The 19,511-nt window shown below is 36.8% G+C and overlaps 1 protein-coding gene across 3 annotated transcripts in view; it reads right to left on the bottom strand.

The window, feature by feature from the left end:
- The window catches only part of LOC136027631 (interferon-induced very large GTPase 1-like), a 144,922-nt gene extending 141,770 nt beyond the window's left edge, over positions 1–3,152 (bottom strand). For all 3 annotated transcript variants that reach the window (XM_065705054.1, XM_065705055.1, XM_065705053.1), the window contains exon 1: positions 3,057–3,152. The gene's annotated coding sequence lies outside the window, so the exon portion shown is untranslated. The remainder of the gene's footprint in view (positions 1–3,056) is intronic.
- Between the last annotated feature and the right edge of the window lie 16,359 nt (positions 3,153–19,511).

The raw sequence follows: 19,511 nt of genomic DNA, 5'->3' as shown, positions 1-19,511 counted from the left end.
GCTTATTTTTCCCACCAAGTTTCATCCCGATCCCTCCACACTAAGCGTTTTCCAAGAATTTAGGCTCCCCCCTCAATTCCCCCAATGTCATTGGATCCAGTTGGACGAGATATCCTTCTAGACTTTAAATTTCATTAAGATCCGATCACTCCTTTGTAAGTTAAAAATATCTCATTTTTTCTAATTTTTCAGAATTAACCCCCCCCCCCCTCCAACTCCCCCAAACAGAGCAGATCCGTTCCGATTATGTAAATAACGTATCTAGGACTTTTGCTTATTTTTCCCACCAAGTTTCATCCCGATCCCTCCGCTCTAATTGTTTTCCAAGATTTTAGGTTCCCCCCTCCAACTCCCCCCAATGTCACTGGATCTGGTTGGGATTTAAAACAAAACTTCTGAGACACGATATCCTTCAAAACATCAAATTTCATTAAGATCCCATCACCCGTTCGTAAGTTAAAAACACTTAATTTTTTCTATTTTTTCCGAATTAACCGGCCCCCCACTCCCCCCAGATGGTCAAATTGGAAAAACGACTATTTCAATTTAACCTGGTGCGATCCATGATATGCCTGCCAAGTTTCATCGTCCTAGCTTGCCTGGAAGTGCCTGAAGTAGCAAAACTGGGACAGACAGACAGACAGACAAACCGAAAGACCGACAGAATTTGCAATCGCTATATGTCACTTGGTTAATACCAAGTGCCATAAAAAATTTATCAAAGAAACATTTCTGCGATAGGAAAGTTTCAATTTGAAGCATCCTTATTCAAGCTTAAATTGAATAAAGACGTAAGATAGATCAATTTCACCCCCTCCTCTCCCCTCCCCTCCCTCATATCCTTCGTACATTTTCTGAAGGCTCAAGGAAATTTAGATAATTTTGCCATTGAAAATGCACTCATATAGTAATTTGGCACCCTCCCCCCAAGCAATGACCCACCGCCCCTCACTCAGAATAGCTGATGTATAACTATAGGATAATCATTTTTTTTTTTTTTTTTTTTTTTTATTTGTCTTAATTTCCTCTTGTCAGCTCCATTTTACAACTGGGGATCAGGAAAGAACTTTATGAAAGAAATTAAACATTAATGTACATATTTTATATTTTATCAAATATCTATTTAGTCAACCTAGTTTAACAGAGCTTTAAAATAGGCTATATGTCTATATCAAACAGCTCGTGGTAACGAACAGTAATAAGGAGTGACCCGGCTCAATAGTAACCGAAACTCTAAAAAAATGGAATTTTGATACCAATAGTTACATAAAAAAATCGCATTTTAATACTGATTTTAAATATATAACTTTCATCAAGATTAGTCTTACTTATCAAGAGTTACGAGCCAGAGAAAATTTGCCTCATTTTAGAAAACAGGGGTAAACACCCCCTAAAAGACATACAATCTTAACGAAAATCACACCATCAGATTCAGCGTATCAGAGAACCTTATTGTAGAAGTTTCAAGCTCCTTTCGCATTTTTTGCCAGAAGACTAATCACGGATGCGTGTTTATTTGTTTTTTTTTTTGTTTTTCCCAGGGGTGATCGTATCGACCCAGTGGTCCTAAAATGTTGCGAGAGGGCTCATTCTAACGGAAATTGAAAGTTCTAGTGCCCTTTTTTAAGTGACCAAAAAAATTGGAGGGCACCTAGGCCCCCTCCCACGCTCATTTTTCCCCAAAGTCATCAGATCAAAATTCTGAGATAGTCATTTTATTCACCATAGTCGAAAAACCTAATAACTATGTCTTTGGGGACGACTTACTCCCCCGCAGTCCCCGCGGGAGGGATTGCAAGCTACAAACTTTGACCTATGTTTACATATAGTAATGGCTACTGGGAAGTGTACGGACGTTTTCAGGGGGATTTTTTTGGTTTGGGAGGGAGAGTTGAGGTGGGGGGGTGCTTGGGAGGATATTTCCATGGAGAAACTTCTCAATTGGGAAGAGGCATTCAATAAAGGAGGTGCAGGATTTTTTAGCATTATTTAAAAAAACAATTAAAAAATAAATATGAAAAGTTTTTTTCTACTGAAAGTGAGGAGCAGCATCAAAACTTAAAACAAGCAGAAATTATTACTCATATGAGGGGTTTACCTCCTCGTAATACCTCGCTCTTTACGCTAAAGTATTTTTAGTAATTCCAACTATTTATTCTACGGCCTTTGTGATTCAAGGGTCATTCTTAAGGAATTGAGACAGAATTTAAACTTTAGTGTAAAGAGCGAGGTATCAACGAGGGGTGAACCCCCTCATACACGCAATAAAACATACGAATATAGAAGTTCGTTACGTAAGTTAATTCGTAAATTACGTATATTTTTTAACTAATGAAAATGTTCGTAAAAAATTATAAGTTCTAGTTGCCTTTTTAAGTAATCAAAAAATTGGAGGACCTCCCTCGCTCCTTTTTTCTCAAAATCTTCCGATTAAAACTATAAGATAGCCATTTAGCCAAAAAAAATTAATATGCAAATTTCGTTTTAATTATTTATATGCGGAGAGCCAAGATCAAAACATGCATTAATTAAGAAACGTCCAGAAATTAAATAAAAAAACAATTTTTTTAAAATGAAAGTAAGGAGCGACATTAAAACTTAAAACGAACAGAAATTACTCCGTATATGAAAGGGGCCTTTCCTCCTCAACGCCCCACTCTTTACGCTATATTTTTTACTGTTTTAAGAAGTAGAGTTAAGAGAAAGAGTCAAACTTTAGCGTAAAGAGCGGGGCGTTGATGAGGAAGTAGCCAGGTTAAATGTCTATATTAACAAAAGAAAAGCGATAACTTGGTTTTGTAAGGCCAAAAAAAAAACGAATGAAACAAAAATAATATTTCGGGAGGATAACACGGAAATATTAGAGGGAGGATTACAGCTTCCCTTCTTCAGTGTTCTGAGATTAAGTCGTTAAAATTAAAAGGAAAGCCCAGATTTGAAAAATTTAAAAGAACTTAACACACGGAAATAATAAAGCAACAACAGATAAAATCAAAACATTAAAAGCCAATATATATAAAACAATATAAAAGCCAACTCAAAAAGCTATCACTCACCAAATTCCAACGACTAACAATATATAGTGTTCTCGTTGAGAAACTAGAAGAAACTGAGTTTTTTTATTCTTTCATCATAAAAGAATGAAAGTAAAGTAACTAAACAGTGAACTACGTCACATTTGTTTAATTTCAAGCAAAGATTCTGCAGCACAGGATTATTTAGGTCTGAGGGGTCCGGGACTCGGTATCATTTTGTTAGTTTGAGCGTAGAATTTATTTACGGAATGAATGAAGATAGTCAGATTCTCGTCTGGGAAAGCAGAAATAAGAGCCACAAATTTTAAAATCACCAGTATCTCTGTTAAGAGCCAAACCTAAGTTTTGATATTCAATATAACATAAATTTAACACAGACCTAAATAGGTCTATCTTAACCTATTTTGAACACACTAAATTTTTCAAGAAAAAAAAACGCCATCGCTTGGCTTTTCTCCCTCTAAGACTGGTTTGCTCAATTATAAAGGTTTTAAACAATTCTTGATAAATATTCAATCTCAGCAATTTCAATGGATGGCAAATTGGCCCTCTCTGCAGCAAAAATGTAGTTTTGTGCCAAGAACTGGAAGAGAACGCCTGTTTACTTTGACACAATTTCTGGCCGTTGAAAAAGGACACTGGAACTGTTAATTTCCATTCAGAGTAGTCCCCTTGTTTCATTTTTTATTTGTTTTTTTTTTACATTGGGTTGCTAAAAAAAATAAATACTGATTTCATTACTTTTTTTATCGAGAAAAAAAAACAGAATTCCAAGTTTTTGTAGACAGGCAGTTGGTCACTCTATAATGGGGCTCTATGATATACTAATCATGCTATGTAAATTTCATGATCAAAATTAACCTATTTTTTCACAAATCTGCCAAATTTATTCAGATTCGTCACTATTCAGGTTCGTCGCCAAGTCAAACTCAAAACGAGCAGAAATTAAGATAATTAGGGCTCAAAATCCCTATACTTATAAATATTTGCATCCTAATGCTAATGGTTCTACTCATTTTACTACAACTGCTACTATTATAAATACTTCTGCAACTACTAATACCACCAAAGCTGCGGCTACTACTATTCATTCTACAGCTACTACTACTAATGCTATTAAAACTAAAGGTATTAAGGCAAAGACATTGGACGTATTGAAACTGTATGGAACTAAACAGAAAATTAAATAAAAAAACAGTTTTTTTTTAACTGCAAGTAAGGAGCGACATTAAAACTTAGAACGAACGGAAATTATTCCGTATATCAAAGAGGGCTGTCTCCTTCTCAACGCCACAGGGGGGGGGGTTAGGGGACTAACTGACTCTCTGGGGTGCACAGCGCCCCAGCAACGCATGGCAGGGGTCAGCTAGTAAATACAAATATATACACATATATATATATATATATATATATATATATATATATATATATATATATATATATATATATATATATATATATATATATATATATATATATATATATATATATATACATATATATATATATATTTATAGCGAATAAATAAATACAATATTTATAAGGCATATATTTCTTTGAACAGTTTTGTTTCTCTTAATAATTTGTAAACAGAAAAGTCGTGTGGTCTAAGAAATTTATCAAGTTCAAAATGAAAGTTCATGACGGCTCATTTTCCAATAGCGATTAAAATTTCCACTAGTTCATTTTCCATTAGGTTGATTCCTGATGTGGCCGGTTATTTGGTTTGGGACGGGGGTCAGTCGCGAGACTCTGTAAGTTCTGCCAGAGTCAACCCAGCTCCAAATGGGTACTTGGGAAAATCCGGGGAAGGTAAGCAGGAAAGGCGTACGAAAGAGCAGGATGGCTGGTCTCCAAACCTCCATTTGGTTTTGTCACTGGACAGTCACAAAACGACGATTAGCACTGCTGGTTTGGACACTGATGGTCTAGTACCGTCATACTTGCTTACTTACTTCTTGATTCCGGGGAATAGTTTTCTAACATTCTATGCCTGCGATGTAGGTGCTGGAGGAGATAGCGCTCTTACTATTGAAGACAGCGGACCTTTCTCTATACGAAATAAATTCTTGTAATCACATGTATCCGATTACAATTCTGGTAATCACATGTATCACATTATCATGAGCCCCACCAAGAAATTTCTTGGGTGCTAAGGAAATTGGAGCTTCCATGAGCTTTGTTTCCACCATGGTTTAAACGGGAGTATTTCTCATAAATCTTTTGGTTAATGTCTTCTTGCTTCCCAAGGGCCACGTCCTCTTACTGGTGACCAAAGGAAACACCCCTATGAAAAAAAAATTAAGAATTCGCCATAATAACCGTGAAAATGGTGACCCACCTCGGCCTATCCTAATTTTCAAAAAGATATAAGAAGTTTGGAATTCTGAACAGGGTGTTAAGCTTTGGTTAATGTCTTCTTGCTTCCCAAGGGCCACGTCCTCTTACTGGTGACCATAGGAAACACTTCTATGAAAAAAAAATAAAGAATTAGCTATAATAACCGTGAAAATGGTGACCCACCCTGGCCTCTTCTAATTTTCAAAAAGATATAAGAAGTTTGGAATTCCGAACAGGGTGTTAAGCTTGACCTTTGAAAAAAGTCGTACCTCATTAACTAAGTGAGTATACCGGTTTATTTGAAGATGTATAAAATCTTTAGTATATCTTGTGTAAATGAATAGTAAATAATCCGGAAATGGAAAAATTTGTATAGAGAAAAAACACCTCTCAAATTATCTAGTAAGTAATCATGGCATAAGATCATATCTTTTGGATTGGGGGGGGGAGGGCTCTCCAATGAATTCAACATTTTCTTTTCTTATGGAAGGGGAGGGGAAGTCTACGATTATTTGACGTTTTCATCTTTTGTGGAAGAAGAAAGCCTCCCAAGAATTTCAAATGAATGTTCAATGAATTTCACTTATGTTCAAATGAAATTAAATTTGGGAGGAAATACGAGGTTAACGTATCCTTATTTGTGTTGATAAACGGAACCTCCCGGGGGGGGGGTATTACAAATTGAATTTGAAATTCAAGTCTATTAATTTTGAATCAATGTTTGTCTAAGGGTTCTAAGGGTATATGAGATGTCACCTGTGTCCCTATAAGATATTGTAAGGTTCCCAGTATGCCAATGACTTCAAAAAAATATACGACAAGAAAATAGAAAGAATACGTAAATTAAAGAAATTTAAAGAGGACAGTCTACCCACTAGCCCCCATAAGAAAAAGTTAAATATGGTGCATGCTCCCAAGCCCTAGAAGGGTCAGCGCGCCTAATATGTAGCCTTATCATACCCTTTGGGTCCGAAAAATGAAAACATTTACTAAGATGAAAAAAAAATATAATGAACAAACCATATTCTGAAGAAAACGAACATAATAGCAAAAATCAAAATTCACCATCAAACAGTTCGCGGTAACGAACTGTAGCAAGGAGCGACCCGACTCAATAGTAACCGAAACTCTAAAAAACAGAATTTTGATACCGATATATACATAGGAGATGAATGGAGTTCGTCCGAAATGAGGCAGACTCTGTCTCCTGACCACGCGCCTCTGGATATGGGGTTTTCCCCCTAATTAAACACTCCGATCAGGACGGCCGCAACCTCATGTGGCGGGTGGAGCCCACCCCGGGAATCTCAGTACCTAGGTTTAACCTAGCTCAAATCAAATTCCAGGCCTAGGGTCGGTTGGGCTAGCGACCCTCTACCCGAAAATTAAGTGCTACGAAAAGTGACAATACAGCCTCGGACCCAGATTCCCTTTTCAGATCTCGACCATCGCGCGTCAATGGACATGCTGACGACGTCAGAAAGACTGATAGACTAAGCCTTATGGACCGAAGGGGGCTACGAACAGCTACCTGGAATGTCTTGACTCTGAATGCACCTGCGTCAAAGAACCTACTCTCTGAAGAACTTCGCAAGAGCAAAGTGTCAATTGCAGGTCTTACAGAAACCGTCTTACCGGAAGCAGAGAAGAGCGAATAGGTAACAGTGACTCATTGCTCTGGTCTGGAGGAAGCTCGAGAAGGAATGGTGTTGGCCTTGCACTAAATAGCCTTACAAGAAAGGCCTTACTTTCACACGAAGCTGTATCTGACAGATTAATGAAGGCCCGCTTTGGACACAAGCATGGCAAGATGACTGTCATCATATGTTATGCCCCGACCGACGATTCTGATGATGCGACTAAGGAGGATTTCTACTCTGCTTTGTCCAGATGCCTTGCAACAGTACCACCCATGATATAACTGTTCTCCTTGGTGACTTTAATGCGACTGTGCACGATGATATCCCACTTAACGACAATGGGCTCCGCTTACTTGAACTGTGCCGATCTCACGACCTTTACATTGCAAACACCTACTTCCAGCGCAAAACTATTCATCAGTACACGTGGTTCATCAGTACACGTATAGTATTCATCAGTACACGTATAGTAACGACGGTCGTATAAAGAAGATGATTGACTACGTCATTATTTCCAAACGCTGGAGATCATTGGTAAAGAACTGCAGAACTTACAGATCAGCAGAGTTTGAAAACGCAGGCCATAGGCTTGTGTGCGCCGATGTTCAGCTTCGCCTCATACACAACGATCGAAAAGAAAACCCGTCGCTGCAGATATTGGGAAACTAAAGGAACCAGATATTCGCCAGAATTACAATATCGAGATATCGAATCGCTTCGAGGCCCTTGGCTCACTTAATAGAAGCGAACATCTCTGGAAGCATTTTAAATTGCAGACCAGCGAAGCAGCACAACTAGTGCTTGGCAAGAGGAGCTACCCAAAGAAATCGTGGCTAACTAATGAAACACTGCAAGTCATAGAGCAAAGACGGAAAGCAAGACTTCTTGGGGACATGACCACATATCAAAGGCTCAATGGAGTGCGGAACAGACTCATTCACCGGGATAGAACCCAGTTTGTTGCAAGGAAAGCCGATGAAATTGAGCTAGCTGCAAAGAAGAAAGACATGGGCAGCCTATTCAAGCATCTCCGAGATCTCACTGAAAATAAAGCTCCCACCTTGGGTTCCATCCTGTCCAGCGATGGTGCACTTCTTTCTGATGAAGGTTCTTGTCTTGAGCGGTGGAAGGACCACTTCTGTTCACTCCTCAATAATACTAGTTCGTCTGTGCCTCCTAATGATAGTCCCAACCAACCTTGCGGTCAAAGACCTGGAACAGATGCTCCTCCAGATGAGTCTTTCAGCCCCTCAGAAATTGGACATGCAATAAAAAGGCTCAAGAACAATAAAGGTGCTGGTATCTGCGGCTTAAAATCAGAGCTGCTAAAATACGGAGGTCCTGCAATGCTCCTGCTTCTAAACACCCTATTCTCTACAATCTGGCAAACAGAGATAATTCCTGAGGATTGGTGGAAGGGTGTCATCATCCCCTTATGGAAGAGAAAAGGCTCAAGAAGCGACTGCTCCAACTACCGGGGAATAGCCCTACTGTCAGTCCCTGGCAAACTGTTTTCAATGGTCCTGCTGGATCGATGTCGGAGCATCATTCGAAAAATCCGGCGACCGGAGCAAGCTGATATTATGTCGGATCGTTCAACAATCGAGCAGATTTTCACGATTCGACAAATAGTAGAGAAGACCAAAGAGTTGCGACAGAAAGCATTTATTGCCTTCGTTGACTTCCGTGCTGCATTTGAGTCAGTCGATCGAAAAGCTATTTGGTGGATTCTAGAGTTGACTGGCCTACCCGAGAAATATTGCAGACTTCTCAAGGCGCTGCACCATGGGACGGAGAGCTGTGTACAAGTAAATGATCGGCGCAGCCCGTTCTTTCAAATCACGACAGGGGTGCGCCAAGGATGTGCAGTGGCCCCAGAGCTCTTCAATGCCATTGTAGATTATGTTATGACAAAAACCACTTCACGTCTCAGCTTTGGGCTTGAATTTGGAGATCATACCATCACAGATGTTGATTTTGCCGGTCCTAGAATGTTGAGAGAAAGCTCATTTTAACGGAAATTAAAAGTTCTTATGCCCTTTTTAAGTGACCAGATAAATTGTAGGGCAACTAGGCCCCCTCCCACGCTCATTTTTATATGTCTTTAAATAAATATGTCTTTGAGGACGACTTAATCCTTCAAGGTCCCCGGGAGACGGGCTGCAAGTTATGAACTTTGCCCATTGTTTAAATATAGTATTGGTTACTGACGAAGTATAATGACGTTTTAGGTTTTTTTCTGGTGATCTGGGGGGGGGGGTTAACGTGAGAGGATCTTTCTATGGAGGAAATTATCATGGGGGATAAGAATTTCCATTAAAGGGGCGCTTAATTTTCCAGGATTATTTAAAACAACAATGAGAAATGGCCTTCGTAGTTCAGGGGTCATTCTCAAAGAATTGGAGCGAAATTCGAACCTTAGCGTAAAGAGCGATGTATTGACGAGGGGGCGAACTCCCTCATATACGTAATAAAAATATACGAATATAGAAGTTTGTTGCATAAGTTAATTTATAAGTTACATATATTTATTACTGATAAAAACATTCACAAATAAAATTAAAAGTTAGTGGCCTTTTTAAGTACACAAAAAAATTGGAGGGCAACTAGGCCCCCTCCCCACCCCTTTTTCTCAAAATCACCCGATCAAAGCTTTGGAAAAGCCGTTTAACCAAAAAAAAAGTAAAATTAATATACAAATTTCGTTTTAATTATTCATAAACGGTGAGCCAAAATCAAATCTTTATTAAATGAAAAATGCTCAGAAATTAAATAATAAAAAAAATTTCCACTGAAAACAAGGAGTAACATTTAAACTTAAAACAAAGAGAAATCATTACGTATATGAGGAGGTTCGTCTTCTCCTCAATACCTCCCTCTTTAAGCTAAAGTATTTTTAGTAATTTCAAAAGAGCTATTTATTCTAATTAAACACTCTTTGTGGTTCAATGGTTATTCTTGAAGAATTGGAACAAAATTCAAACTTTGGTGTAAAGAGCGAGGTATTGACGAGGGGAAGAGCCCCTCTCTCTCCATATATGTAATAAAAATATAGGAATATACAGGTTCGTTACGTAAGTTAATTTGTAAGTTACTTATATTTATTACAAATAAAAAACGTTCGTAAATAAAGTTAAAAGCTCTTGTGGCCTTTTTAAGTATCCAAAAAAATTGGAGGGAAACTAGGCCCCCTCCCCGCGCCTTTTTTCCTCAAAATCGGCCGATCAAAACATTGGGAAAGCAATTTAGCCAAAAAAAATAAAGTTAAAAAGCAATTTTTTTTAATTATTCATGTACGATGGTCTAAAATCAACCCCTGCATTAATTCAAAAACGTTCAGAAATTAAATAAAAGAGTTGTTTTAACTGAAAGCAAGGAGTCACATTAAAGCTTAAAACGAACATAATTTATTCCGTATACGAAAAGGACTGTCTTCTCCTCAACGCCCCGCTCTTTACACTAAAGTTTGAAACTCTCACAACTCTATATATATGGATAAATATGGGCTAAATTTCACTATAACGATATATATGGGCTAAATTTCACTATAACGATATATATGGGCTAAATTTCACTATAACGATATATATGGGCTAAATTTCACTATAACGATATATATGGGCTAAATTTCACTATAACGATATATATGGGCTAAATTTCACTATAACGATATATATGGGCTAAATTTCACTTGACAAAGTTCAGTCGCTAGTGTTTACTCTCAATAACCCAAACCAATTTAGGACTTGTCATCTTCATTTGTATTGGTATTATCTTGTATAAAAACAAGTAATACATTGGATCCTTCAAACAGTTGTGTTCCCTTGACTCAGCTGTGGCTCAGCCTTTGCTGCCCAAGATGATCAAAATGTTGTAAAATGATTGGCTTTATACAGTCTTGAAAAAAGTATACAGCTTGGTGTTTGGCTTTGGGTAAAATTGAATTATAACTATACGGAGAGATTTAATATACTAGACTTAATAATACTTACTTCTTAATAATAATACTTAATTCCTTGCTAAAGATTCTCCAAAACTAAACCCTTTGAAGAAAACCGACACGGGTCCCAGGAGAATGTTCCAGGAGATCAGATCAGAAAATGAACTCCTTCAGAATTAGGCTTCTTTAAGTAAATTGTTGGAGATGCTTGTGAATAGCCCTTCCTGTGTGAATGTTTGATGTGTAAATGTCGAGAATTAAATGGAATTCTGCTTAAGCTATTTTTAGTCTGTTTTGAGAAATAAAACTTTGCACTTTTTTTTAATAAAAATTACAAGGTTTGATTAAACTGGGCTCACTAGTTCGCTTTACTTGAGTTATACTAATTATAAACTCATATTTTCCGTTTTAACTATTTTATGTAGCTTGGATGTTACTGGGATGATTTTCACTCGATGAAATTTTGCAGGGGCTAAATTTTGCTTGGGTCTAATTTTTGTGTGTTTAATGTTTTGTTTTTAGTCTCGTGTTCTGAATTTTCCACTAGCTGAATAAACACTGCAATGATTTATTTTATTTTTTCTTGGGAAGGGACTACTTTGCTCTCATATACAAAATAATTTTTGTTCGTTTTATGTCTTGATGTTACTCCAGTTGATTTCTTTTATTTAATTTGTGACAGTTTTCAAATATTTCCGCAAATCCACCCCCCTTGTAAGATTCATCCAGGAAAGGTCTCCCACAAACCTTTCCTCCTATTTAAAACTCTTCGCGTGGAAAATCTCCCACCCCCATCTCCTCTCCACCCTAAAAAAGATACTAATTTTTACCAATAAAAATTATTAGGCTATATGTGAACAATGGACTGATTAAAAAACTTAAAACCCTTTCTTTGCAGAATATGGAAACCAAAAGAAAAAATGAACCGACAAATTTGAACAGCTTGATTTATTTTTTTTGAAATACTAAGAGAAAATGTAAAACAAAAGTAAAGCCAATTTTTTTAATCCAGAAATTATCAGGAAAAAAATATAGCTCAAAATCGCTCAAATTTTGCCAGTTAATCGTGGTTTTTTGGGTGTAGTAGAAAAAAAGTATTGGTTAAGAATTATCGCAGTCAGCCTTCAGAAGGCATAAAACTATGATAGAAAACAAATGTCCGCTTAGGATTTGAACTCTTGAACACCTGACTATGGAGGGTCATGTCGACACCAAAAGCATAGCTATTATGCTTTTCAACTATAGTGAGAAAAACGGCTATCTCAAAATTTTGATCGGACCGGAGAAGTTTTTTAAACTGAAAAAAAGGAGCAACATTAAAACTTAAAACAAAAAGAAAATAATTACGTGTATGAAGGGTATTGCCCCCTCCTCAACACGTTGCTTTTTACGCAAAAGGTTTTTAGTACTTTTTAAAAAGCTTGCTATTGTTCTAATTAAACGACCCTTGTGTTTCAGGAGTTGTTCTTAAGGAATTGTGACAAAATTCAAACTTTAGCACAAAGAGCGAGGTGTTGAGGAAGGGACAATCTACTTCATACACGTAATACATTCTCTTCGTTTTGAGTTTTAATGTTGCTCCTTACTTTCCGCCGAAAAAAAACTTGTTTTTTAAATTTAATTTCTGATCTTTTTAAAGTAATTTCAGGAAATCTTGCCCCACTTCCATTTAGAAATCTCCCTTCCCACGAGAATATCCTCTAGACATTTCACTCCCGGTGAAAATTTAAACCAGACAATTACCCTTAACAACTCTACGCATAAAATTGAGACGGAAAAGAGAAAGCAAGACATTTAAAAATAATTTTGTATAGGAATTCCAGCAATTTCCCCCAGTGTATAATTTCCCCTGACGAGTTCATCCACCGGAAACTTCCCTCCCCATACAAAATTCACCCGTGGAAAAACTCAGCCAAAAAATCCCCCCATTCGAAAACGTATACATACTTCACAATAATAAATACTATGTGTAAAAATGAGCAATATTTATGACTTATAGACCTTTCCCCTGGGGCTGTGTGGGGTCGTGTTATATCTAAAGATATACTTATTGAGCTTTTTAACTTTGATGAGCAAAATGGTTACCTCAAAATTTTGATCAGACGACTTTGAGAATAAAGAGGCGGAAGAGTGGGCCAGGGCGCCCTGCAATTCTTTTGATCACTTAAGAAGAGCACTAAAACTTGTACTTTTCACTTGAATGAGTCATCTTATGATATTCTAGGGCCACTGGGTCGATACGATCACCCTTGGAAAAAAGAACTAACACATAAACACGCCTCCGTGATCTTTCTTCTGGAAAAAATACAAGATTTCCACATATAGGAGCTTGAAACCACAACAGTAGGGTTTTCTGATACGCTGAATCTGATCGTGTGATCTTCATTATAATTCAATACTTTTAGGGCCTTTATCCCCCTTTTTTTGAAGATCAGGCAATTTTTTCAGACAGGTAGCCTTTAGTCGATAAGACTAAACTTAAATAATCAAATATATAAATAAAAACAGGAGCACTAAAGTTTGAATTTTGTTCCAGTTCTTTAAAAATGACCCTTGAATCACAAAGGTCGTTTAATTAGAATGGATAGTTGTTTTAACAATACCAGAATACTTTTGCGTAAAGGGCGAGGTATTGAAGAGGGGTGAACCCCTCATATACGTAACAAATTCCGTTCGCTTTGAATTTTCATGTTCTCTGATTCTCTTCCCCCATGAAAAATTCCTTCATGAAAAGATCATCCAATGTAACCCCTCCTCCTGAGCCCCTCAACCCCCACCAGAAAAAAATCCCTCCTGAAACCGGGTGTAAACTTCCTAATAGCCAATACTATATGTAAGCAATGGAGAAAGTTCATAACTTGCAGTACTTCCCCTTGGGACTGTGGGGGACTAAGTCGTCCTCAAAGACATAGTTATTAGATTTTTCGACTATGTTGAACTAAACGGCTATCTCAAAATTTTGATTCGATGACTCTGGGAAAGAATGAGCGTGGGAAGGGGCCTAATTGCCCTCCAATTTATTGTCACATAAAAAGGATTCAAGAGCTTTTAATTTACGTTTGAATGAGCCCTCTCGCAATATACTAGGACCACTGTGGCGATATGATCACTCCTGGGAAAAACAACAACAACAAAAAACAATAAACGCGCATCCGTGATCTTTCTTCTGGCAAAAAAATATAAATTCCACATTTTGCCTATAGGAGCTTCAAACCTCTACAATAGGGTTTTCTGATACGCTGAATCTGATTATGTAATTTCCATTAACATTCTATTACTTTTAAGGCGTATTTCTCCCTTTTTTCGAAAATAATGCAAATTTTCCCAGGCTCGTAACTTTTATGGGTAAGATTGATTCTATGACTTTTAGGGTGTGTTTCCTCCTTTTTTCGAAAATAAGGCACATTTTCTAAGTCTGGTAATTCTTCATGGGTGTGATTAAACTTGATGAGACTTATACATCTCAAAAACGAAATTTTGATACCAATAGATACATTAGAATAATTGGAGTTTTATGCTGATTTTAAATGTATAAGTCTCATCAAGTTTAATCACACCCATGAAGAATTACCAGACTTAGAAAATGTGCCTTATTTTCGAAAAAAGGAGGAAACCCACCCTAAAAGTCATAGAATCAATCTTACCCATAAAAGTTACGAGCCTGGGAAAATTTGCCTTATTTTCGAAAAAAGGGAGAAATACGCCTTAAAAGTAATAGAATGTTAATGGAAATTACATAATCAGATTCAGCGTATCAGAAAACCCTACTGTTGTGGTTTCAAGCTCCTATATGTGGAAATCTTGTATTTTTTCCAGAAGAAAGATCACGGAGGCGTGTTTATTTGTTAGTTCTTTTTTCCAAGGGTGATCGTATCGACCCAGTGGCCCTAGAATATCATAAGATGACTCATTCAAGTGAAAAGTACAAGTTTTAGTGCTCTTCTTAAGTGATCAAAAGAATTGCAGGGCGCCCTGGCCCACTCTTCCGCCTCTTTATTCTCAAAGTCGTCTGATCAAAATTTTGAGATAGCCATTTTGCTCATCAAAGTTAAAAAGCTCAATAACTATATCTTTAGATATAACACGACCCCACACAGCCCCAGGGGAAAGGTCTATAAGTCATAAATATTGCTCATTTTTACACATAGTATTTGTTATTGTGAAGTATGTATACGTTTTCGAATGGGGGGATTTTTCGGCTGGGTTTTTCCACGGGTGAATTTTGTATGGGGAGGGAAGTTTCCAGTGGATGAACTCGTCAGGGGAAATTATACACTGGGGGAAATTGCTGGAATTCCTATACAAAATTATTTTTAAATGTCTTGCTTTCTCTTTTCCGTCTCAATTTTATGCGTAGAGTTATTAAGGGTAATTGTCTGGGTTAAATTTTCACCGGGAGTGAAATGTCTAGAGGATATCCTCGTGGGAAGGGAGATTTCTAAATGGAAGTGGGGCGAGATTTCCTGAAATTACTTTAAAAAGATCAGAAATTAAATTTAAAAAACAAGTTTTTTTTCGGTGGAAAGTAAGGAGCAACATTAAAACTCAAAACGAAGAGAATGTATTACGTGTATGAAGTAGATTGTCCCTTCATCAACACCTCGCTCTTTGTGCTAAAGTTTAAATTTTGTCACAATTCTTTAAGAACAACTCGTGAAACACAAGGGTCGTTTAATTAGAACAATAGCAAGCTTTTTAAAAAGTACTCAAATCCTTTTGCGTAAAAAGCAACTTGTTGAGGAGGGGGCAATACCCTTCATACACGTAATTATTTTCTTTTTGTTTTAAGTTTTAATGTTGCTCCTTTTTTTCAGTTTAAAAAACTTCTCCGGTCCGATCAAAATTTTGAGATAGCCGTTTTTCTCACTATAGTTGAAGAGCATAATAGCTATGCTTTTTGGTGTCGACATGACCCTCCGTAGTCAGGTGTTCAAGAGTTCAAATCCTAAGCGAACATTTGTTTTTTATCATAGTTTTATGCCTTCTGAAGGCTGATTGTGATAATTCTTAACCAATACTTTTTTTTCTACTACACCCAAAAAACCACGATTAACTGGCAAAATTTGAGCGATTTTGAGCTATATTTTTTTCCTGATAATTTCTGGATTAAAAAAATTGGCTTTACTTTTGTTTTACATTTTCTCTTAGTATTTCAAAAAAAATAAATCAAGCTGTTCAAATTTGTCGGTTCATTTTTTCTTTTGGTTTCCATATTCTGCAAAGAAAGGGTTTTAAGTTTTTTAATCAGTCCATTGTTCACATATAGCCTAATATTTTTTATTGGTAAAAATTATTATCTTTTTTAGGGTGGAGAGGAGATGGGGGTGGGAGATTTTCCACGCGAAGAGTTTTAAATAGGAGGAAAAGTTTGTGGGAGACCTTTCCTGAATGAATCTTACAAGGGGGTAGATTTGCGGAAATATTTGAAAACTGTCACAAACTAAATAAAAGAAATCAACTGGAGTAACATCAAGACATAAAACGAACAAAAATTATTTTGTATATGAGAGCAAAGTAGTCCCTTCCCAAGAAAAAATAAAATAAATCATTGCAGTGTTTATTCAGCAAGTGTAAAATTCAGAACTCGAGACTAAAAACAAAACATTAAACCCACAAAAATTAGACCCAAGCAAAATTTAGCCCCTGCAAAATTTCATCGACTGAAAATCATCCCAGTAACATCCAAGCTACATAAAATAGTTAAAACGGAAAATATGAGTTTATAATTAGTATAACTCAAGTAAAGCGAACTAGTGAGCCCAGTTTAATCAAACCTTGTAAATTTTTATTAAAAAAAGTAAAAAGTTTTATTTCTCAAAACAGACTAAAAATAGCTTAAGCAGAATTCCATTTAATTCTCGACATTTACACATCAAACATTCACACAGGAAGGGCTATTCACAAGCATCTCCAACAATTTACTTAAAGAAGCCTAATTCTGAAGGAGTTCATTTTCTGATCTGATCTCCTGGAACATTCTCCTGGGACCCGTGCCGGTTTTCTTCAAAGGGTTTAGTTTTGGAGAATCTTTAGCAAGGAATTAAGTATTATTATTAAGAAGTAAGTATTATTAAGTCTAATATATTAAACCTTTTCGTATAGTTATAATTCAATATTACCCAAAGCCAATCACCAAGCTGTATACTTTTTTCAACGACTGTATAAAGTCAATCTTGTGGTTTTACAACATTTTGATCATCTTAGGCAGCAAAGGCTGAGCCATAGCTGAGCCAAGGGAACACAACTGTTTGAAGGATCCAAAGTATTACTTGTTTTTATACAAGATAATACCAATACAAATGAAGATGACAAGTCCTAAATTGGTTTTGGTTATTGAGAGTAAACACTAGCGACTCAACTTTGTCAAGTGAAATTTAGCCCATATATATCGTTATAGTGAAATTTAGCCCATATTTATCCATATATATAGAGTTGTGAGAGTTTCAAACTTTAGTGTAAAGAGCGGGGCGTTGAGGAGAAGACAGTCCTTTTCGTATACGGAATAAATTATGTTCGTTTTAAGCTTTAATGTGACTCCTTGCTTTCAGTTAAAACAACTCTTTTATTTAATTTCTGAACGTTTTTGAATTAATGCAGGTGTTGATTTTAGATCACCGTACATGAATAATTAAAAAAAATTGCCTCTTAACTTTACTTTTTTTGGCTAAATTGCTTTCCCAATGTTTTGATCGGCCGATTTTGAGGAAAAAAGGCGCGGGGAGGGGGCTTAGTTTCCCTCCAATTTTTTTGGGATACTTAAAAAGGCCACTAGAGCTTTTAACTTTATTTATGAACGTTTTTTATTTGTAATAAATATAAGTAACTTACAAATTAACTTACGTAACGAACCTGTATATTCCTATATTTTATTACATATATGGAGAGAGAGGGGCTCTTCCCCTCGTCAATACCTCGCTCTTTATACCAAAGTTTGAATTTTGTTCCAATTCTTCAAGAATGACCATTGAACCACAAAGAGTGTTTAATTAGAATAAATAGCTCTTTTGAAATTACTAAAAATACTTCAGCTTAAAGAGGGAGGTATTGAGGAGAAAACGAACCTCCTCATATACATAATGATTTCTCTTTGTTTTAAGTTTAAATGTTGCTCCTTGTTTTCAGTGGAAATTTTTTTTATTATTTAATTTCTGAGCATTTTTCATTTAATGAAGATTTGATTTTGGCTCACCGTTTATGAATAATTAAAACGAAATTTGTATATTAATTTTACTTTTTTTGGTTAAACGGCTTTTCCAAAGTTTTGATCGGGTGATTTTGAGAAAAAGGGGTGGGGAAGGGGCTTAGTTGCCCTCCAATTTTTTTGTGTACTTACAAAGGCCATTAACTTTTAATTTTATTTGTGAACGTTTTTATCAGTAATAAATATATGTAACTTATAAATTAACTTATGCAACAAACTTCTATATTCGTATATTTTTATTACGTATATGAGGGGGTTTGCCCCCTCGTCAATACATCGCTCTTTACGCTAAGGTTCGAATTTTGCTCCAATTCTTTGAGAATGACCCCTGAACCAGGAAGGCCATTTCTCATTGTTGTTTTAAATAATCCTGGAAAATTAAGCGCCCCTTTAATGGAAATTCTTATCCCCCATGATAATTTCCTCCATAGAAAGATCCTCTCACGTTAACCACCCCCCTCCCCACACCACCAGAAAAAAACCTAAAAAGTCATTATACTTCGTCAGTAACCAATACTATATTTAAACAATGGGCAAAGTTCATAACTTGCAGCCCGTCTCCCGGGGACTTTGAAGGATTAAGTTGTCCTCAAAGATATATTTATTTAAAGACATATAAAAATGAGCGTGTGAGGGGGCATAGTTGCCCTCCAATTTATTTGGTCACTTAAAAAGGGCATAAGAACTTTTAATTTCCGTTAAAATGAGCTCTCTCTCAACATTCTAGGACCGGCAAAATCAACATCTGTGATGGTATGATCTCCAAATTTAAGCCCAAAGCTGAGACGCGAAGTGGTTTTTGTCATTAAGTAATCTACAATGGCATTGAAGAGCTCTGGGGCCACTGCACATCCTTGGCGCACCCCTGACGTGATTTGAAAGAACGGGCTGCGCCGAACATTTACTTGTACACAGCTCTCCGTCCCATGGTGCAGCGCCTTGAGAAGTCTGCAATATTTCTCGGGTAGGCCAGTCAACTCTAGAATCCACCAAAGAGCTTTTCGATCGACTGAGTCAAATGCAGCACGGAAGTCAACGAAGGCAATAAATGCTTTCTGTCGGAACTCTGTGATCTTCTCTACTATTTGTCGAATCGTGAAAATCTGCTCGATTGTTGAACGATCATCAAGAAACGATTCTTGAACGATTGTTAAACGACATAAAATCAGCTTGCTCCGGTCGCCGGATTTTTCGAATGATGCTCCGACATCGATCCAGCAGGACCATTGAAAACAGTTTGCCAGGGACTGACAGTAGGGCTATTCCCCGGTAGTTGGAGCAGTCGCTTCTTGAGCCTTTTCTCTTCCATAAGGGGTGATGACACCCTTCCGCCAATCCTCAGGAATTATCTCTGT

Source organism: Artemia franciscana, chromosome 5 (genome assembly GCF_032884065.1).
Source record: "Artemia franciscana chromosome 5, ASM3288406v1, whole genome shotgun sequence".
Lineage (NCBI taxonomy): Eukaryota > Metazoa > Arthropoda > Branchiopoda > Anostraca > Artemiidae > Artemia > Artemia franciscana.
Note: the sequence above shows the minus strand (reverse complement) of the source record. Positions and strands in the feature narration are given on the sequence as shown.